Here is a 23,754-nt window from a genome sequence, read left to right as displayed (position 1 = left end):
TCCGCCCTCCTTCAATTGTTTTATTAGCACGCTTTTATTAGCTTTACCTGTATGTTTCTATGTAACTTTTCATTCGCTCCTGCGCCTGCTGCCTTTTTAACATGGTTTTATAATTAGCTTCACCTCATATGGAGACCCTTCCAGGATCATTTCTGGATGGTTTTCGGGATCGGTCCGAGATCCCGCCGGGGTAATTTCGGGACTTTTTCGGGACTATTTTGGGATCATTTTGGGACCCTTCCGGGATCATTTCTGTATATTTTTCGGGATCCGTCCGGGATCCCGTCGGGGTTATTTTGGGACATTTTCGGGACTATTCCGGAATCATTTCGGGATTATTTCGCGATCATTTGGGGACCCTTACGGCATCATTTCTGGATGGTTTTCGGGATCCGTCCGGGATCCTGTCGGGGTACTTTCGGGATCATTTGCGTACCTTCGAGAGACAAATTCTTGATGGTTGCCGGGATCATTACGGGACTTTTTGGGGTTATTTTGGGTCCCTTTAGGCATCATTTCTGTATGGTCTTCGGGATTCGTCCGGCATCCCGTCGGGGTCATTTCGGGACTTTTTCGCGACTAATACGGGATCATTTGGGAACCCTTTCGGCATCATTTCTGGATGGTTTTCGGGATCCGTCCCGGATCTCGTCGGCGTCATTTGGGGAATTCTCGGGATCATTTGGGGGCTCTTCCGGCATCATTTCTGAATGGTTTTCGGGATCCGTCCGGCATCTCGTCGGGGTCATTTGGGGACTTTTTCGGGATCATTTGGGAGCTCTTCCGGCATCATTTCTGGATGGTCTTCGGGATCCGTCCGAGATCCCGTCGGTGTCATTTCGGCACTTTTTCGCGACTAATACGGGATCATTTGGGAACCCTTTCGGCATCATTTCTGGATGGTTTTCTGGAGCCGCCCAGATTGCCGTCGGGGTAATTTCGGGACTTTTTCGCGACTAATACGGGACCAATATGGGAACCCTTTCGGAATGGTTTTCGGGATCCGTCCGGGAGCCCATCAGGGTAATATCGGGACTATTAGGGGATCATTTGGGGACCTTTCCGGCATCATTTCTGGTTAATTTTCGGGATCCGTCCGGGATGCCAACGAGGTCATTTCGGGACTATTTCGGGATCATTTGGGATACCTACCGGCATCATTTCTGAATGATTTTTGGGATTCGTCCGGGATCACGTCGAGGTCATTTCGGGACTTTTTCTCGACTAATACGGGATCATTTGCGGACCCTTTCGGCATCATTTCTGGATAGTTGTCGGGATCCGTTCGGGATCCCGTCACGGTAATTTCGGGACTATTAGGGGATCATTTGAGGACCTTTCCGGCATCATTTCTGGATAGTTTCCTTAATCCTTTCGGGATCCCGTAATGGCCATTTCGGGACTATTTCGGGATCATTTTTGGGACCTTCCCAAGATAATTTCTGGATGGATTTCGGGATCTGTCCGGGATGCCGTCAGGATCATTTTGGGAGTATTAGGTGATCATTTGAGGACCTTTCCGGCATCGCTTCTGCATGGTTTTCGGTATCCGTTCAATATCCCGTCGGAATAATTGCGGGACTTTTTCGGGATCATTTGGGTACCCTTCCGGCATCATTTCTGTATTGTTTTTGGGATTCGCCTGGCATCCCGTCGGGGTCATTTCGGAACTTTTACTCGACTAATACGGGATAATTTGCGGGCCCTTTCTGTATCATTTCTGGATAGTTGTCCCGAACGGATCCCGTCAGGGTCTTTTCGGAACTATTAGGAGATCATTTGAGGACCTTTCCGGGATAATTTCTGGAGAGTTTTCGGGATCCTTTCGGGGTCCCATCAGGGTTATTTCGGGACTTTTTCGGCAACATTTAAGATTGGTTTTCAGGATTCATCCGGGATCCCGTCAGGGTAATTTCTGGACTTTTCCGAGACTATTTTGGGATCCTCCCAAGATCATTTCTGGATGGATTTCGGGATCTGTCCGGGATACCGTCAGGGTCATTTTGGGACTATTAGGTGATCATTTGAGGGCCTTTCCGGCATCACTTCTGCATGGTTTTCGGTATCCGTTCAGGATCCCGTCGGAATAATTGCGGGACTTTTTCGGGATCATTTGGGGTCCCTTCCGGCATCATTTCTGGATGGTTTTTGGGATTCATCTGGCATCCCGTCGGGGTCATTTTTTCGACTAATACGGGATCATTTGCGGGCCCTTTCGGCATCATTTCTAAATAGTTGTCGGGATCCGTTCGGGATCCCGTCAGTGTCTTTTCGGAACTATTAGGAGATCATTTGAGGACCTTTCCGACATCATTTATGGATAGTTTTCGGGATCCTTTCGGGGTCCCGTCAGGGTCATTTCGGGACTCTTTCGGGATCATTTAAGGATGTCTTTCAGGATTCGTCCGGGAACCCGTCAGGGTAATTTCTGGACTTTTCCGAGACTATTTCGGGATCATTTTGGGACCTTCCCATTTCTGGATGGATTTCGGGATCAGTCCCAGATGCCGTCAGGGCCATTTTGGGACTATTAGGTGATCATTTGAGGACCTTTTCGGCATCACTTCTGGATGGTTTTCGGTATCCGTTCAGGATCCCGTCGGATTCATTGCGGGACTTTTTCGGGATCATTTGGGGTCCCTCCCAAGATCATTTCTGGATGGTATTTGGTATTCGTCCAGCATCACGTCGGGGTCATTTCGGGATTTTTTCTCGACTAATACGGGATCATTTGCGGACCCTTTCGGTATCATTTCTGGATAGTTGTCGGGATCCGTTTGGGATCCCGTCAGGGTCTTTCCGGAACTATTAGATCATTTGAGGACTTTTCCGGCATCATTTCTGGATAGTTTTCGGGATCCTTTCGAGGTCCCATCAGGGTCATTTCGGGACTTTTTCGGCATCATTTACGATTGGTTTTCAGGATTCGTCCGGGATCCCGTCAGGGTAATTTCTGGACTTTTCTGAGACTATTTCGGGATCATTTCTGGATGTATTTTGGGATTATTAGGTGATCATTTGAGGACCTTTCCGGCATCACTTCTGGATGGCTTTCGTTGCGGGACTTTTTCGGGATCATTTGGGGTCCCTCCCAAGATCATTTCTGGATGGATTTCGGGATCTGTCCGGGATCCCGCCAGGGTCATTTAGGGATGCGTTCGAGATCCCGTCAGGGTCATTTCGGGACTTCTTCGGGACTATATCGGGATCGTTTCTCGATGGTTTACGGGATCCGTCCAGGGCCTCTTAAGGGTAATTTCGGGACTATTAGGCGATCATTTGAGGGCCTTTCCGGCACCACTTCTGGATGATTTTCGGTATCCGTTCGGGATCCCGTCGGAATCAATGCGGGACTTTGTCGGAATCATTTGGGATCCCTTCCGGCATTATTTCTGGATGGTTTTCGGGATTTGTCCGGGATCCCGTCGGGGTTATTTCGGGACCTTTTCGGGGCTAATACGGGACCATTTGGGGATCCTCTAGGGGTCGTTTCGTTACTTTTTCTGTATTATTTCGGTATCATTTGGGGACCCTTCCGGCATAATTTCTTGATGGTTTGCCGGATCCATCAGGGTCATTTCGGGACCATTTTTTGATCATTTGGGGACCCTTCCGAGATCTGTGCGGGATCCCATTTGGGTCATTTCCGGACTATTTCGGGATCATTTTGGGACCCTTCCGGTTTCATTTCTGTGTGGTTTTCGCGATCCGTCGTGGATCCCCTCGGAGCCATTTCGGAACTTTTTCTGGAGTATGTCGGGATAATTTAGGGACCCTTCCTGGATATTTTCTGGATGGTTTTTGAGATCCGCCCGGGAGCCCGTCATGGTCATTTCGGAACCTTTTCGGGATCATTTTGGAACACCTTCAGGGATCATTTCTGTGTGGTTTTCTGGATACGTCTAGAATCGTGTGGTTTTCATTTCTGGTTTTTTTGGGACTATTCCGGCAGGCTAACGCGAATAGCTCATATATTTAAATTTCTCCTTGCGGACGGGGCCGCGGGTAAAGAACATATATATTAAACTCACCATTATCGAAAAACAAATATGACTAACCCATAAACGTCCGTCCGTCTGCCTGCCTTTCCATCCGTTAACACGATAACTTCAGCAACTATTGAGATTTCTTCACCAAATTCGGTATAGGGGTTTTTTTGGGTGGCTAAAAATAGATTGGTATTGAAAATGAGCGTATTCGGACGAAAACCATGCCCACTTTTTTGATATAGAAAATTTTGAAAAATGGAAAAAATTAGATAATTCTAAAACGAATATCGCTAAGCTTGTGCTATTTGATAGGGGAATTGGTTTTATGACGCAAAACATATATTGCAAAAACATTTTGGAATATGAGCGTGGCACTACCCACATTTAGAAGAAGACAATTTGGAAGTTTAACAAATTGTAAATTAATGTAAAGATATTACATTGAAATTTGGCAGAGACACTGACTAAAGACCACGCCCACTTTTCCCAAAGATCTAACCTTAACAAAGTTTGCAATAACTCTATGATATTTAACTACATTTGACTAATATTATACCAACAACAGCGTTTCAAGTGAACAGCTGGGTATGTAATGTTCGGTTTCACCCGAGGTTAGATTTTTTACTTGTTTTAAAACCGTCTTAGTTGCATGCTTGCTAGGAATAATTTAGACTTCCATCAGCCTACGCAAGCTTTTTATCCTGGTCATAAAAATGATGAATTACATTCAAAAAGTGGAGAATCGGACCCACCCTTCGAAATAAGAGTTTTGCCTTTATATCCTTTCAGACTATTACCTAATTCTATGCAAAATTTTGATTGAACCTCAAAAGCATACACCCATATATCCCGACATTCAAAGTTTAGGATTAATAAGATAAATATAATGCCTCATATAGATTACTGTCTAAACAACATTGGAAGAAGAGGCAGGTTTGAATTTATAACAGGATTATTACGGAACTATTTCCGGATCATTTCAGGATTTTCTTCAAACACTATTTCAATATATTTTCTGTAATGCTTTTCTGGAGAACTTCGGATCCCTGTCTCAACTATTTATGATTTTCGGAAATTTTTTAGGTTGATTTCAATAATATTATTGTTTTATTCTTGGATTGTTTTTAAATAACTTAGGATTAGTTTTAGATTATTTCGGAACTATATATGGATCATTCTGGGTTTATCTCCAGACTATTTCACTCTTGTTTGCGTTCTAATTCGATATAGTTTTGCGACTCTTTCAAGATGGTTTCTGTCTCGGAACCAATTTCAATGTTATATTTTTTTCAAAATGGGCCCCATGCTCGTTAACACATATAAAGCTTTTTAATCAAACAGATAAGCCATCCTTCCTTAGATCTCGTTTTTACAGTTTCTGGGTAATAGTAACCACACGTGGTTGTTTCTGTATGTGTCTGGATTGTTCGCTTATGACATTCTGGAATATTTTCCTAGCTCACCAGAATCCTCTCTCTAACTTTTTTTCCTGTATTCATGTGTATGTGTAGTTTCATGCTTTTGACATTATTCTTTAAGGAAGTTAAAATTGCTGATTGATGCTCAATTCAAGATAATATTGGCTACAGCATATATGAAATGTTATTTCAAAAGTATGAACCTAATTAATATGCAAACTGTATTCAGTTATGAATTTACACAAAAGAGGTTATCAATTCCACTTCATATTAGACATGTTTCCACGGCTCATGATTACTCTATTTATTTTTGTATAAACTAATCAGTACGTTGTTATTCCCCGATCCAAAGAAATGGTGCTTCGTTCCTCTGGTAATATCTCTTAGTTACGTACGCTGTACTATACGCAGCAATTTGCTTTTCTTTTAATTAAATGATTCCAATTTTTCGATTAGAAGGTATTTTCAATTCATTTTTATTTTTAGTAGCATTCCCAAACCTCGTCAGTAAACGCACTGGTTGTATATTCTTTGTGTGTCAATTGCTTTATTGTTATGAAGCTGAATTGATACTCATTTTGATGAAAATTCAATTAAAATTATCGCACTGCCAATTAAATTAATCCACCTGCCAATTTTATCATGCCACTTTTTATCTGCACACACACACATTTACACATTATACGCAGATCCATATACGCAGGTATATTACATGGCCACACATTTTGACAAGTTCACGCAATAAATATGTCAAGCTGTCGGTGAATGTTCCGACCAATGGCTGTTGGTAACTTCATGTGGTTTTTTTCATTCTGAGAATGTTGGATACTGGCTCATCGTATTGTTGATTTTCATGCAAAAATATATGTTTTTGTAGGTAGACGCATGTGTACTTATTGAAATTCATTTACCAAATAATAAAAAGTATACGCGCTTGGCGTTTATATTTTTTTTGTAGTTTTTACTCATACGCATCATCATGCTAATTTTTTAAGAACACGAAGTTAAGTGGCGAATCTGCGGTCCCAAGTCAGCCGTAAAAAAAAGTGGGTACATCGTTGTGGTTGCAGTGCTTCGACACATCCAATATGTGTGACAACTCACAAATTTTCATCAATAACCTCTAACGGTAATCCAACAAAACTTGCAGTTTCAACAGGGGCAACCAGAAACAAATGGTTCGTTTCACAATGCAATTAAAGCGATTGTTCGGGCGAGTAAGGGCAGTATTGAGTGAACTGCGTAGCGAGATGGTTGTGTTGAACATGATTTGCGCTAATAAAGAAAATAATAAAACTATATGTGATCTGTGTATTCATTTAAAAGGAGAACATAATTTGGTCCTACGAGCCGAAGGGTGAAGTGGTTTTTACAGTGCACTGCAAATTAGAAAAATTATGATATAATTTGGAATTGATTGTACTTAATGAGAAAGCGTAAAATAGCGATAAAATCGTAAATGCGTCTTGTGTATCGAGATGTGCACCTTAAATTTGTAGCTTTATTCGGTTGCGTAAGTTTGCCCTTTTGCCTTTGTTTCGGCGAACCACGGATTGGATTTGAGTCAAAATAGAAGAGGCGCAAGTGATGGTATAAAATTCAGCGAGTTCTACGGCGTGTTGTTGTTATTAATAAACTCATTTTATTCATTTGAGCAGCACAATCATCACTTCGGCGATATATGTACATATAAGCAACTCAATCCCTTTCTTCGGCGTTATCGAGTTTGCGTTCAGTTACCGAATGTCAGCTGGCCGAAAGCACCAGAAGCGATGCCGGAAAAGGTTGAGACGGAGGTAAGAATGGAATGCCGCCAAACAAGAAGACGCAGAGAGACGACGAATAAATTGTTGGCCACGATAAACACTATGTGTATTGAAAACTCTTCATTGTTGGATCGCTACTCATCTATGAACCGCTAAACGAGAGTTACAGCTTGGGTATTTAGATTCACTAAAACTGCCGGTCATCATTGACAGAGAGAGAGAAACTTCACCTGACCGTTAAAGAACTGGAACACGCATTGACATTCTGGATTCGGCGAGAGCAAAATGAATTTTATGGTAGCGATATCGAAACACTGGAGCGTTGCGCTCAGAAAGAGCAAATTGTGGAGTATTCTAAATTATCACACTCTCTTGGAATGTTAACCCCATTTGTGCAAGATGGGATACTACGCATAAGCGGCCGCTTACAAGAGGCAGATCTGCCTGACGCTCAACGAAATCCGGTAATACTACCAGGGATGGGGAAATTTGCAATGTTGATAGCGCGAGCAACGCATGTGAAACTATTGCATTGCGGGGCGCAGCAGCTTGTAGCGGCATTGAGGCAAAACTATTGGATAATTGGGGCGCGGTCATTGGCAAGAACCCTCATAAAAAATTTTATAACGTGCGAAAGGTTGCGAGGAAAAATGTGTGAACAAATGATGGGAACGCTCCCCGCTTGTAGAGTACGTCCGGTGCGTCCATTTGTTCATACAGGGGTCGATTAGGCTGGGCCTATCCAGGTCCGTCCTGACCGGCGAAAAGGCAATGTAGTTATTAAAGGCTACATCGCGGTATTTGTGTGTATGGTATCAAAGGCTGTGCACTTAGAGTTTGTATCAGATTTATCCACTAAAGCATACATTATGGCCTTTATCCGCTTCACTTCACGTTATGGACATTGCTTACACTTATGGAGCGACAACGGAACCAACTTTGTTTGCGCTGAACGAGAGTTGAGTCGAATGTTGCAGACTTGGCAGAACTCTGACCTTTTTGACCAACTATCCATGCGACAAACAGAGTGGCATTTTATAACTCCGTCTGCACCGCACCAGGGTGGACTGTGGAAAGCTGCTGTCAAGGCGGCTAAGCACCATTTCCGGCGGGTTATGGGAGCCCGATTGCTAACGATAGAAGCTGTGCAGACATTGCTGGCAGAAATAGGGGATGTCTTAAACTCTCGCCCGTTGTGTGCCCAAAGTGCGGATCCGCAAGACTTAGCCCCTCTAACACCAGGGCATCTTTTGATCGGCGAAGGTCTAGTGCCAGCTCTAGGCGAACAAGTACCAGTGGAATGGCCGGAGAACCGCCTCGACTATTGGCAATCTCGTCAACAAATCACGCAAAGGTTTTGGAAATTGTGGAGCAATAACTATCTCCATGAGCTACAACAGCGTTCGAAATGGCGAGAGATAAGACGCAACCTGAAGTTCGGCGACTTAGTAGTCCTGAAGAACGAAAATACACCACCAACCTTATGGAGAATGGGTCGATTGACGGCGCTGCATCCAGGCCGCGATGGGTTAGTTCGCAATGTAACACTTTGGACTGGAAATGGTCACATTAATCGTCCAATTCAGAAGTTATGTGTATTACCTGTAGAACCTATTGAGCCTCGAGTGGCATCGAGTCTCAAGGCCGGAGGATGTTCGGGCGAGTAAGGGCAGTATTGAGTGAACTGCGTAGCGAGATGGTTGTGTTGAACATGATTTGCGCTAATAAAGAAAATAATAAAACTATATGTGATCTGTGTATTCATTTAAAAGGAGAACAGCGATGGTTGGTTTCATGTGGGCACACGTTCCAAACAAGACATACATTATATGTGTCGCGGTTGATTGTTGATATCTAAGAGAGAGTAATTTAAAATAGTTTCTTTAAAAGTTATAGTTTTTTAAGTAAAGACGGAAACTAAAAAATGCATACGATTTGTCCCATACAAAGTTAGAGTTCTCCAATTTATTTTTGAAAAAATTTCAGATATCCATATTCTTTAATAAATTGGTAGTCTTGAGCCCCTAGCGCATTAGGGGGCTTAGAATATACTCGCTCTAAATATGTCTGTCGTAAGAGGCGACAAAATACCCAAATGACTCAAGAGGTTATGTAGCGTAACCCTTTCAATGGGTGCCAGTTCAATTTATATGTAGCTTCTCAAACCTAATTGTTAATCGCTCCAATACGTTGCGAATACTGTTTCTTTAGCAGTTGAGGCTAAGGCGACTCCAAATTCCTCCTGTAGCCAGGGGGTAGGGCCCAATGGCATTGAAAATTCAATTTGGTAATACTAAATCGTTCCCGAGTTGAGCGGGGTTATTCCCAAATGGTGCTTGTTACCAGAACGTACGGGGTTATATCCGACAAAGACCATCAACATCGATATTACTCCCCAAGATTTTCTGGGAGTGTCTTCATCACTAAAAAATAACGCAAATGGCAGTTTTAACTGTAAACATACATACAGCCTACATTTCATAGGCCAGATATGAGATTTTGAAAAAACTGGCAAAATATTTCTCACCATATTTTTCTCGAATTTTGAATCGCAATTTTTAAACCATGAATACGCTGAGTTTACGTATTTTATTCAATTTGAAGCAATTTCGCCATAATTCATACTTTCAAAAGAAACTTTGCCAAAGGGCTGCACCCTAGCAACAATACATGACTTAAAAACTTGTCCATAGTTTGGTTTGCAATTTACAAACTAAAAGTTCTAAGATGAGTTCACAATGCAGATATGTCACGAATATCATATCATATATTGCTTCGTAGACAATGATGAGCCAAATGTAACGCCATCATTATCATAACAATTATGTACAAACATTTCAACTTCCATCATTAACCGTACCATGTACAAGTTTTGTTTCTCATCAACACAGTCATTTAAAAAGTGCGACAGGAAAGTGGCTGACGGGAACTTTAAGCAGGTATCAGTTATTTTATGCATATATATTTTATATATAAACACATGAACACTAGCTTGGTCCTTATTTAAGTTAAAATTTTTCTATAATAAAAAAAAACTAAGTGCGATTCATCTCCAACATTATTAACGCCGATCCGAATGACAGCCTCAAATAAAATTTTAAAAATAAAAATTTGTTCTTAAAATAATCACTCCTTAAACGCCTCTAATTTAAACCAAAATCTAATGAAACATTTTTGACTTTAGCATTACGAGTTGAAGGGGTGTACTGGTGAAAATCACGCATTTGATTTTTAAGGACTACCTTAGTGTTCACACATATTTTTAAATGACCCATAATTTTTCCCAGTAGAATTTGTTTACAGTATTTAGAAGGCCGTACCATCTGGAAGGTTTCGTAAGTTTTTAAGGTATCAAAACCTTTTCTCACAGTGCGGGAGAATCCAAAATGTAAAACGTGTATGCTATAAAAGGGAATACAGAATGTAAGAGTAGTAAGTGGAGTTGGTATAGTATGTGGGACTTCTATGCTATATGGAGTGAATGAGAGTGTAAGCGTATATGTAGTCAATACAATCTGGGAACAGTGCAAAGCAAGGCAAAGAAAGGAAAGGAAAAGAATGGAAAATAAAGGAGGATTTGTTATAAGTGTGTTATAGGCGAGGAGTAAACAAGCTATCGATTTGCTATGGAAATATTATATGTACTTTTGATATCGGCAACAAAAGTAATCGATTAGTTATCGTTTTGTTATTAAAAAGTTGTCAATATTTTAGCAAAAACTTATCGTTGTTTTTCGAAAAACCATTGACATGTTATCAACAATTTATCAATTTGTAACCGAAAAGTTAGAGCGTAAGCGAGTTTTGGAAAGAATTGATATGGAGAGAAGCATAAATGTATATTGGGTCCCAGGGCATTTGGGAACAGGTGCGAATGAAAAATCGGATGAGCCGGCTTAAAAGGGCGCCGACCTCGAAGCTTGCTTCTAGATGTTCCAAATAGATAGGGTGAGAATAAAACAGGCGAAAGTTACGGCAAGACGTGGACCCAAGCATGGGGATGTAAAGGGTGAGACTAAAAAAGTTACTTTTATCATTAAAAAGAGAGGGCTGTAGACTCACGACGGGCATACTGACTGGGCACTGCTTTCTGGCGTCACATGCTTTTAAATAAGGCTTAGATATAGGAAGTGCGGTTTGAAAGTGAAAACGATCGAGCACATTTTTTGTTATTGCCTAGACCTTGCGAGGCTAAGACTCAGCTACGAGGGGTAATACCGCTGTCAGAGCAGTAGGAGGTGGCTTAAGTCCTAGAAAACTTTTAGTATTTGCGAAGAGAATGGTGGGTTTTTATTACATAGGTTCTGGTTTTTGATAGGGTTTTTCAGTTTTGTCATTGACACTAAGCACTCATTCAGTCGGTGTGAGATCCTCACAAGGCGGACAGTTGAAGTTTACCAAATCGAAGATTTATCGATTTGTTTTCGAAAGTTTACTGACTTGTTTTTTATTTATTACGAATTTTTTATTGGCGTATTATAAATTTCCCTGGAAAACTTGTCGGCATTTTATCGAACTTCGCGAGTAAATATTTCTCACTAATTTTTTTATAAGATCTTTTTATAAGATCTTTCGCAGTCGCTACCAAAGTTTAGCTTACAGAGGAATTTTTTATCAAAAATTTCCTTTTCGGGAAGTAGTCTTCCTGTCTACTCGTACGTGCATTGTTTTTGCTTACGAGCAATTTGGTAACGCCTTATAACGTAAAGCGCTTGTCAATTTTTCATCGCGTTGCATATTTACGCACACTCACATACTTGAATACGCAAGTATACACATTTTAATGATATGCTTCTTCTATCAGCTTTTGGGTAACACTTAGTTATCTCAACCTGGATTGTGAAGAGAATAAAAGACCAATTTTGCATTTGACTGTCTGTTGCCTTTTGTGTATATTTTTGTAACTCTTTCCCTTCCAATTTGTGCAGTTGCTTTTAATATTTAAATTCTTTTCTTTTTACACTTTTACAATTTGCTACATATTACAGTCGTTTGTTGTCATAGTTAACTGCTTTCATAGCTTTTGTGTTAGTATGTGTAAACATTTTCCCTTAATTTGTTTGTTGGGTGCACGTTCGCATGAATGAGTTGATGTAGTGAGTAACTGTCAGATAAATGGCTGTTCTGTCGAGGCACATATTATTCAGAAAGTAATATTTGTGCATATGTTCACTCACACCCATGGAAGCTACGCAACCAAGAAGTTTCCAATCTGTTTGGCAGCCGGCGGGAGAAGTTTACCATGTTGGGTAGAAATTTCTTGTATTCAATAAACAACGCCCTTATGTGTTGGCGAATTGCATTTTCATGCATTTGAAAACATCTTCGATGCGTGGAGAGAAATAAAACTTTTGTATCTATAAGTAGTACATACTGCATTGTAGATTGTTTTTGTAAAAATGACTTCAAAATTGTTTAAATATCTTTAAAAAGTAAAACCAATATACCAAAGTGATAATTTATCTCCAAACTTACTTTAAAAGCAAAGAAATTTATGGCAAATAATTCACTGAAAAAAAATGGAGAGAGTTATGAGAGCGACTACAGGTTAGATGACCAGCTAAGAGAGGTAAGGGGACTTCATTTTGCAGAACATCATAATGTTAAATGTTGGGGGTACTGCGAGCGGGCAGAATTTCAACAAGTCCGTCTGTAAAAGCATTGTGCGTTTGTTTGGAAGTAGTGCAAATCACTGCACGTGTTATCAAGTATTGGACACACTATTTTTAGTTCCTGGATGACCGAGCTTTGCTTATGTTGGCTTTGCTTTGTAGCAGAGTTTCTATAACTACACCATCCATCTACAATTATTAAAATCAATCATTCTGTGTAAAATAATGTACGGAGGAAAAAACGGTTATGAACTTAAAAAGCCATCTAAAAATTATTCATTTAAAAAATGTGAAAAGCTACCTTAGCACCAAACTTAGCATATAAAATGAACGTTTTTTTATTCTTAAATGTCATAAAGCTGAAAAAATCTATTACGTTCCACCTGTCCGTCTGTCTGTTTGGACGAAACAAAGTACCTCAATGTTTGAGATATCTTGATGCAACTTAGTCAGCGAGTTTATTTTGGTGTGCGATTAGAAGTTTTTCCGAACAGATCGAATCGGAAGTGCATTGTGCGGAAGATTGAAGCCCGTCGTGAATCGGCTGAGTGGGGCTTATTATTGCGGCTTCAGACCTGGTAAGTCTATCATCGAATATATTTTCACAATGCGCCAAATTAAAGAAAAGGACCGCAAACAATTTTTGGTAGCTATTAGCTCTTCGTCGATTTTAAAGCCGCCTTCGACAGCACAAAAACGAGCTGCATATATTCCGCTATGTCTGAATTTGGGTTTTTCGCAAAGCTTATATGTCTAGGAAAAATAACGTTAAGCAACACCACCAGGTTAGTCAGAATTGGAAAAGACCTCGCCGAGCCGTACGAAGCCAGACGAAGTTTCAGAAAGGGTGACTTCCTTTTGAGCAATTTTTTTTAATTTGATGCTGGAGATAATTATACCGCAGAACTTAACCAGAACAATGTTCTATAAAAGTGTGCAATAACTGGAGTATGCTGCTGACATTGATACCATAGGCCTGAGCACCCCCTTCGTAAATTCTGCCTCCTCCAAAATGGAAAAATAAGCGGAAAAGATGGGTGAATGAGGACAAAACGAAGTAAATCCTGTCGTCGTGCAAAAAGAAGGCAGCTTTTGCGCCTTGGCAGCCACGCTTCTGTTCCAGCCGCAATTTGGAAAATGTGAAAGATTCGTTTAATTGGCAACAATCACAACTACGAACAAAGTATCAGTTCTGAAATCCAGCGAAAAATCACTCTTGCCAATACTAGGTAGGCTTTGGACTAGGTAGGCAATTGATAAGGAAAGTCATCTCTATGCAAACGAAAATCACACTCAAGGAGTCACTTATCATATCGAAGGATATACGTGTTGGTTTTGGTATGTACCGAAGAAGATTTAATGATGAACTGTACGAGCTTTACGCAGCTACCAACATAGTCGAGCTAATGACCAGGCTAAACTTCCTTTGGTGTGACCAATTGGCACCAATTATCAGAGCAAATAAGCGACTAGTGCGTCTTGTTGGACGGTGATAAAAACATTTAAATGGTTAAGCGCTTGTTAGGTAAGTAGGTAGGACCAAATTGGACCAATAAAGTATATATCCCCCACACAAACGATTTTTCAGAAAGGGGCCAACATACATATTTGAACGATGAAATCGTCTGTCAAATATTCATCAAACCGCTGCGTTGCTACGATATCTGCGGACAAACCGATCCTGAAAATTTAAGAATATGCCTGCGGTAGGGATACCGATCGGTTGTAATATCATAATTATCCAATCCAGAATGATGTAGGAAGGAAGAAAGGTAGCCCCTGCGTATCACTTGCGCGACCCTATTACGGCAGGGAGCACAATAAGCTAGTTGCGATCAGTATATACTGTATCATAGGTACATCTATGCAGGTCTCGTATTGTGTCTTTGGGATCGCTTCTTAGTGTGAGATTCGCGGGGCTGTGGTTTTACCCCAAATGCTAGGAAAGTTCACTTTGGGGGAAGTTGTCAATAAAACATACTTTTCGGAGTATTGCGGTGTCTTCAGATTTCGAAGTTAACAATAAAACATTCTCTTCGGAGTCCTGTGGTATCTTCTCTATTAAATTGGCAAAAATTCCGTCGCCAAAATCTGAGCGGGCTCTTAAATTTTCTAAGCTAAGCATTCATTTTTCAATTGGTCCTTCTGCGAAAAGTCAAAGAAAAGGCTGTTCATATTGCTTTATTGTGCGTGGATAGCTAATAAATGAACAGCTGATAAAACAGATGCGTATCGTTTCGAAAAGATTTAAATCAGTTCTCTTTTGTGATGCAAGTAATCGTGGTACTAAGTTAAGTTTGCTCACAGCCCTTTATTATGAAATGGTATCTTGTACCTGATAAGGATCAGAACTAGATTCAGCGAATAACCTATCCATAAGCCGTAATGCTATTGGAACTCACAGTGGCGTTGCATGCAACCGGATGCCTTCATCCATAAAATGGAAACGAGTTTAGATAGGCCTTGTATCTTACCAATATAAGACATTGTAATTGTATATAAGATTACTTGGTACCACCGATTGGCACTGAAGTATTTGGCAGAGAACATTGCGCCTTCGTTCGGTCGCTGATGACGCAATTAGACTCGTGTGTTTGATACCGCGATGTAGAGCCATACGATGATATGTACTTACGTTAAGCGCATAATATATCAAAACTATAAACCACATCTTTTAAAGAATCGGAATAGGTCTAGAATGCACTATAGTAGCAGCAAAATTTCATCGGCATTTCAGATGACATTTGGTTTCAGCCAAGTTGACTCCATTGATTGTTAAAAAATAATAATTTAAAGTACCGAATTGGAAGAGAATCTCGGCTTAGATCTTATCGAAGCTGCTAAGTAGGTATTGTAATTATATCTTAACTTAAATGAATTTACAAAATCGGATAATTATTTTTAATAGTTCTTAATAGAATAGTCTAATTGCAAAAATAACTGAGTTTGGCCCAAATTTCGCTTATGACTAAAACTGATAAAAAATGCATTAAGAACATGCCACATCACATTTCGAAAAATGTCTTGAAACCCAAAAAATGGACCTGGGCATTTTTAAATTTTGTTGTACAACATAGATATCAAATTAACGCTGCTGATAAGGGATCTGAAATTTTTTAAAAATTTTTTTAGATATCTCAACTCATTCTCAAAATATAGGGCAAAATGTGGTTCAGGGGTATTGTTATAGATAAAACTATGAATGAGGTCGTTACATTAGTACTTCCGAAGCGGTTTCGATATTACTTGGCTTTCGTATGCACCACTAAAGTCCTTCGTTATTGAATTTAGGGAGTGCATTTGAAGAATGACGAGGAGTGTATTTTGCTCATTAAGCTTAAGAGAAAATACAAACAATTCCAGCCGTACCACATTTTAAATTATTTCAGTCAGGTCGAGAAGATAGCTCAAACGTTTCTAAACAATGACGTACATTTCTAAATATGTGTTAAGTGTGAGAATTTTAAGAAGTTCTGCTTAAAATCTGTCAGGACGTAGATCCCAAATACAACTGGTTTGTAGCTCTATTTATTATTATTATTCCTTCAGTGCAGCAACTTATTTCTTCCTTTTTTGGAAAGCGTAACTATATTTTTGGTTGTGTTAGCGAGCTATATCCAAGCCGAAAAATTAGGCAGCCGGCATATATTAAATAATTTCGGAAAAGATTTATGGAGGGGAGGTAGTTTACCGAATGGTAGAAGTCTTAAAAGGGAATAGCTTCGAAATATTGTCATTGAATTAAACAAATTTTATAAGATTTAGAGCCTTTGTACCAGATATAACTATATTCTCAAGAATATATCCTATTTAAAAAACATGTGAGAAGTTTTTCATGATCGTTACTAGATTCGAAAATTTCTTTGTAAATTAAAAAAAAAAATTTATAAATATAAGGCGTTATAATCTCCGAAGAGTTTTGAGGCCGAGTTCCTCTTCCAATTTGCTTCGTGGTCCTTTTTAATTTTTCTCACAAATTGACAGGACGGCACATATTTGTTTTATGCTGACCCCGAACTGCATCTACAAGGCAAATGAGCTTTCACTGAGAAGCTTTACATGGCAGAAATATACTCAGCGTACATGCCAAATCTTTACCAAATCACTGCCGAGGGGCCATCCCGCTTAGAAAACCTGTTACAAAATTTTGAAGCGGAGCACGCTCCTACTACACCACGGCGGGCGCCAATTGCAGTGTTGAATACATAAATGATTTTAAGCAACCCAAAAATAAAAGTAAATATTCTTTATTTCAAAGTACCACGCTTACAAATTAGCGGGTGATATTAGTCCATAATAAAATACTACAAATTTTTAAAGAAAATAGGTCAATCTTGCAAGTTTTATAGGGTATTAAAAAGTTGTGTCCGGGAAACATTTTCACTTTGCTTTTCTCTATGTATCGCTCTTGTGTATAATATTACATATAAACATATATTCTTTTCGTGAAATCTAAACTTAATAAAATTTAATCGACGCGCCATGGCGTATACGTAACATCCGACGAGAACTTGGTTATCAATTTATAAAATTTTATCACCTCAATACCGACAACTGAATTTTCAGAAAATCATGAATAATTCGAAGCTCAAATGTTGGTATTTCATATATACATAGATGCATAACGTATTTTATGACTGCACTTGTACTGAATAGTCGGTCTAATTACAAGCTTTTATTCCCTGTAACTCAATTAGAAAGTAAAACAGCATAGAGTATGTTAAATATGTATGTATATAGATATTTTTATGTTCACAAATTTTGTTGATGCATGTGTGTAAATTTGCGAAATGCCACTTGGCAGTTTTTCGACTTTTTTCTCTAAACTTAAATACAAGTTTTAGACATAAACTAAGGATCCTTAAAGCATAATCGTACTGTACACACACACACACACACACATTTGCAGACTTGTACTTTCATCAACTACTCCTCCTGTGTCTACGTAAATGCTATGCAAAAGTGAGCATTCAAATGGTACATTGAAATTTTCAGTTGCATAATTGCTTCTCGTATTTCTTTACCACCAATGCAAAACGTTCTTCTAACTAGTTTTGTTTTCTTGTTCTTCTTTTCTTTTTTACTTTACATGCCATACTCTTTAATCTAATCTGTGCATATGTTTGTAATTAGAGTGCAATAATAAACAAAATTAGTAGTGGTGCATACGTGTGAATATTAGCCATTAGCTTTTTCTACCGTTTGCTCGACGCCACAAAGACGACTTAATTAGTGCCTAGCAATGCGCATATGCACTTGTATTACTATATATAATTTCGTATGGATGTGTGTGCATGAAATGTGTGCAATAATGCTGAAGGTGAAATGGCTTGCGAAATTTCTGCATTATATCTTAAAGCTTCTAAGAGACCTGCGAATTGTTGTGTGCTCAACTTTTTAATATTCTGCTTTTATACAATTTTGAATGTGTTGACATACACAGAAGCTTCACTGATATTTAATTTCCCTGCAAAAAATGCCTTTAGCCTAGGATGAATACGGGATGAGTCCCCAAGGAGTATGCGACCAATGCCAGTTTTGATCTCTTTATATAAGTTGAACTGTTCCCTTTTGTTTGAGCATGTCCTATGAAGAGACTAATTGTACCCATTTATACCCAAAAGGGATCTATGGAACCAATCCCCCTTGTACTGATGTGGCAGCATATGAAGGCTAGTCCCTTTTCGATTAAATAAAGACTCATTTTTAAACCTAATGGTAGTAGAATGATATTCACCAATGTAGTCCACCTTAAAATAAAACAATAATTCATGTTGTTTTGGTTTCATTTCCGGTTTATATTGAAATAAGCATTTGCTAAGGCAGGTGACTTTTTTGCTGAGAAACTTTCATGGCAGAAACACAATCGAAGAAATTGCCAAGCCACCAAATCTATTTGATGTAAGCTGTTCGCGCGCTTTTCAAAAAGTAATAAAAAATATTCTCCGAAAATGTTACCATAATTCCGGCGTAGTCGTTATGTCCTACAAATTCAGATGCAGTATAGGGCTCCGAATTTTCTTTTTTATTTTACTCATTTCCTTACCGTTGTTTTTTTTAATGTTCCTTAAAATGAGATACATAGATTTCAAACTGACTAATCCCAACTAAGGGACTTGAAAGGATCAATTATGCCCAAATGTAGCCAAAAGAGACCAATCGGAGACCAATCTCTTTTGGGATTAATCGTACGACTGTTTCCAGGGTTGTATATGTTTGTATAAATAGTAGGCTTAGAGCACATAACGTAACACACCATCTCTTCGCTGATTTTAAAGCCTCTTTTGACATTACGAAGGGTGATACGCATATGCCGCTACGTCTGAATTTGGTTTCCCCGCAAATCTTTTAAACATTTACAAGATACCGTTGAGGAACAACTCAGTCAGAATAGGGAAGGAATCTAAACCCGAAAAAGAAGCAGAAAAATAAGTTTTAAAGAGAAATGAGAACAACAAGAAGTACCTGATTTCATCAAGTAAAGAGCCAGTGTATTTGCGCCTTTGCAACCACGTTACTGTTAGCAGCCATTATTTCGAAAAAATAAAATACTTCGTTTATTTGGGAAGAATCATTAACACAAACAACAATGTCAGTCTAGAAATTTAGCGAATAATATTGCTTTCCAATAAATATGCAACTGAAAATTAAAGTGCTCTTAAAAATGAAACAGATTTGGTGAGTTCGACGACTGATTGACAAACATGCTCTATGTGTCATACGAAAATATCACGATAGATGAATGACTTATTCACTTTCGGAGAAAATGTCCCTTTTTGGTTTTCATTTTAATTAAATAAATAAACGTAAGGCATTATAACCTCCGAAGAGATTTTAGGCCGAACTGCTCTTCCGATTTGCGTCGTGTTCCTTTTAATTTTGCTACTAATTGGCCGGACGGGACCTACATGTTTCCCTGAGAAGACTTACATGGCAGAAACACACTCGTAGTGCTTGCCAAATAACTGCCGAGGGGTGACCCCGGTTAGAAAAACTTTCCTCTACAACCCTTTTAAAAGTGTTTTGTATAAATGTGGACGTGGTCCTTAACCGATTTCGTCCGAATTTTCTGGCAATATTTCCTCCTATAAGAAAATATGTGTACCGAATCTTTTTACGATCCGTTAAATTTTCTTCAGGTTATGCCTCCCAAGGAATAGAAAATCGCTTCCTCATAAAAGAAGCGCTGCCACGCCCTTTTTAAAAAGATTTAATATTTTTCAATTTTCTTGTTATAACTTCACTTGGAAAATGAAACATCGTTGATATAAAGGTCCTTTTTACAAATATATGATTTTTTTTTGATCCACGACCCTTTCAAAAATCGTCCATATAAAATTAGGCATGGTTTATAACCGGTTTCGAAAGTTTTTTCTTCGAAGCATTATTTGTAGTAAAAACAACCTCTCTATCGAATTTTATTGTGATAGTTTTAACGATTTTTGATTTATGATTAATTATATTTGTAAAATTGATTTTAGTGCGAGTGGGCGGTGCACGGCCATATTAAATTTTTTTCAAATTTTTATCAAGAGTATTAATATCAGCTCTTCATAGGAAAACCCACATTACAACTGCGTGACGTAATATCCCCTTAGTCCAGAATCTCACGGAACTTTGAAGTGTCCATTATGGACGGGACCCACTGGGAAACAGGAAATTCCTATAACGACCCTGACTCAGAGGTATGATTCACGAATGCATCAAAATTCGATGCGGGAAGAACGGGAGTTGGCATCTGTGAGCCGAACTTAAAGAAATCGATACCAGTGAGATGCTACCCTACCATATTTCAGGCAGAAATCCATGCAATAGAAGTCTGTGGTAGAGAATGTCTGCGGAGAGCCTCAACATCGAAGAGCATCTACATTATGTCGGACGGCCAGGCGGTCCTGCGTGCCTTTAAATCCTACATAGCTTCGTCTAGGCTAGTGGATGACTGCACTGAAATCCTTAATAATTTGGGAGCCAAAAACAAGATTTTGTAAAAATGGGTTCCCGGACATCAGGGACATGAAGGTCTGAATATGCAGATTACCGAGCAAAGCTGGGTGCTACATCAGCATTCTATGGTCCAGAGTCCTTTTGTGCAATTACAATAGCACACACCAGGGAAACTATAAGTAACTGGGAAACTAAACAAATCAGACGTCACTGGATTGACTGCCCAGGCCAAAGACAGGCCAAACTGTTTATATTTCTGGCAACGAAGTTATCAGCTAAACTGATTCATCTAAGCAGGGAGGACCTAAGAGCTTTCACTGGGTACTATACGGGACGCTGTGGTCTACGATATCACCTAAGTAAGTTAAATCTATGAGTTGGACGATGAAACGCTGGTTCATATTCTCTGCGAATGCATCGCTCTGGCTAGGCATAGACTCTCCCATATGGTGGTGGTCCTCTTAATCCCTATGTGATATTGAGCAAAAAAACCTGAAGGGGTACTTAGATACATCAAAAGCCTCCAGATGCAAAATTAGGCTGAAAAGTCTTGCAAAATAGATCTGCGCAAAGGTGTAGTGCTTCCAAAGCTAGTAATAATAATATCAGCCCATGCATAAAAATTCAATATTCTAAGCGTATTATTTACTAAATTGGAAATGAGTGCCAAGGAACCCATATAACAAGTTAAAAAAAAAATTTTAATATTTAATCAAGTTATCGTGTGCACAGCAGACGGATGGATGGACCGACGGACGGAAGGACATGGCTAAATCAATTACTTTTTTCATCCTGAGCATTTTGATATATGGAAGTTTATATTTATCTCGATTTGTTTGCCCTTACGATTACTCGTTATGTTACCATTAATATACTCTGGATATAAGTTGTTACTCCTGATCACTTTAATTGCTTTTTCTGGTTAACCCTCAAATGCAATCTCTGTTAATATCAAGTTAGTGTACCTACATATACTAATGCACTTTATACAGTATTTCTATCAAAAATACAACAAAAGTTATACAAGTATACGGAGCATAGTTGTTTTTGAATCAAAAATACATAATTTTGTTCCAAATTAGTCACTACATTGTTTTAGAGAATGGTCTTGAACATGTCAACATATCGACGTATAGGTGCATGCTTGATTTACAACTAATTTTTCATTATTTCGAAGTCGCCGAACACATTCATTGCATTTAAAATCACTTTTTGCTTTTAAGTGTTTATACATACGTACATGTATACATAAAAACGATATGTATTAGTTTCACGCACTTGAATTTAAAAATAAAAACACCACTTTTGTGACTATTTATATGCAACTATTTATAAAATGTATCACCTAAAATAGCTTCGTAAATTGAAAGTTTAAATATGGAGCAAAAATACAAAAACAAAAAAAAAGCACACACCTTGACTATGAATACACTACTGTCACACTTAAAAATTATTCTTAAACTGACATTTTATTCATTTCCATGTCATTTTTAAGCAGCGAGAATGTCAAACAAGCAGCAGCTCTTGCACATGTGTACACTGAAAAAAAAAAAACTGGTAAAGTCAACTGAAATACGGGTCAATTCAACCGAAATTCTGTTAATTTTTATCCATCCATCGCAAGATGTTGAATCAACTGCGCACAAATCGTTGATTCATAGTTGACCGTTTTAGTAGTCAAATGAACAAAATATTCAAAACAACTCAAACTTTTATGTTTTCGGAAACATCAACATTAAAAGAGGATGTTTTTTATTATCTTATTAGATTCGTTCGCGTGAGCGGGCTTGAACAAAATATTACTAACTTTGGAAAAATCATGTTCGTTCAAACAAAACTTTTTCAACAAGAGGGCGCAATTTTGCATTTCGCTTGGAGGAGAAATTGCAAAATTGTACCGGATAAATAGGGTGTCTCACAATTTTTTTTGGTATTTTTTTTAAACAAGTGGCGCCAGCGTCATAAGTACAAAGTACAGAGCGCAGTGAGCGTAAAATTCTCTTGAAATTTGCTCATGTATTGACTGGTGATCGCTGTTGAAATAACCAGTGAGATCAGTTGTGTTAACAGAAAAATCAGTTAGATTGACCAGGAATCTATCAGTTTTACAGAATTTTGTTAACTTGAAGCGACAATTTCTCTTCTGTTTAAATAACTAAACTAATTTGTTCGTTTGACAAAGAACTCGGTCGAATTAACCATAATTCGATCAATTTCACCGAATCTCCGTTAAGTCAAGAACAACAGAACCGATTTGTTGATTTTACTAGCGCCATTTCTTTCAGTGTACATAAGTTTGTATGTATGTATATTTGTAAGTGAAATTTGAGGTAAAAATATTTAAAACGCTTAAATTTATAAAACATTTTTGTATGCTTTAAATTAAGAACTTTTTAATTAATGCATTAAGGTTGATTGCGAAAAAAGTGTTAAATAATATTTATTAAGCCTAAAAAACTATTTATGCGTAAATTACCATAAAAAGTACATTTCGAAATTTTTCTAATATATACTTTGAAAATGTAAATCAATTTAAATTGCTCAAAAAATATTAACATAAGCGCTTTTTATCTTTTAACTCAATTTATAAACATAGATGGGCCATTCCATGCATCCGATTTCGACTTGAACTAAAGGCAAACTATTCACCGCATTAATATCGTGTGGTACATATGTAAATATATACCTGCTTTTGAAATATTTGTAATACTTACTTACTTAATTAGCGTTTAACGGTTTAAATGGTTATAGCATTTAAAAAAGGCGTACCAGTAGTTTCTTGCTTTGGATAACTGGCGCCTATTGCTCATACCAATGGAATTTGAATCGCTACGCAAGTAGCCGCCTTCTTCTCCTGCTTCCATTGGCAAGTTCTGATAAGAATACGCGTTTTGCCATGTTATTGTCTTTCATTCGTATTACATGACCAAGCCAGCATAGCCGCTGTGTTTTTAATTCGCTCGTACAGCTCACCATTAAATCTTTTTTGGTAGCTGCCACCCAGCATTTTCTTGAACATTCCCAG

At 38.6% G+C, this 23,754-nt stretch overlaps 1 long non-coding RNA gene across 1 annotated transcript in view; it reads right to left on the bottom strand.

Annotated features, from left to right (window-relative positions):
• The window catches only part of LOC137252588 (uncharacterized), a 56,113-nt gene extending 33,913 nt beyond the window's left edge, over positions 1-22,200 (bottom strand). Inside the window, exon 1 of the long non-coding RNA XR_010953619.1 lies at positions 22,145-22,200. This is a non-coding gene — a long non-coding RNA (uncharacterized lncRNA). The remainder of the gene's footprint in view (positions 1-22,144) is intronic.
• Between the last annotated feature and the right edge of the window lie 1,554 nt (positions 22,201-23,754).

The sequence above is a fragment of the Eurosta solidaginis genome, chromosome 5 (assembly GCF_040869045.1).
Source record: "Eurosta solidaginis isolate ZX-2024a chromosome 5, ASM4086904v1, whole genome shotgun sequence".
Classification (NCBI taxonomy): domain Eukaryota; kingdom Metazoa; phylum Arthropoda; class Insecta; order Diptera; family Tephritidae; genus Eurosta; species Eurosta solidaginis.
Note: the sequence above shows the minus strand (reverse complement) of the source record. Positions and strands in the feature narration are given on the sequence as shown.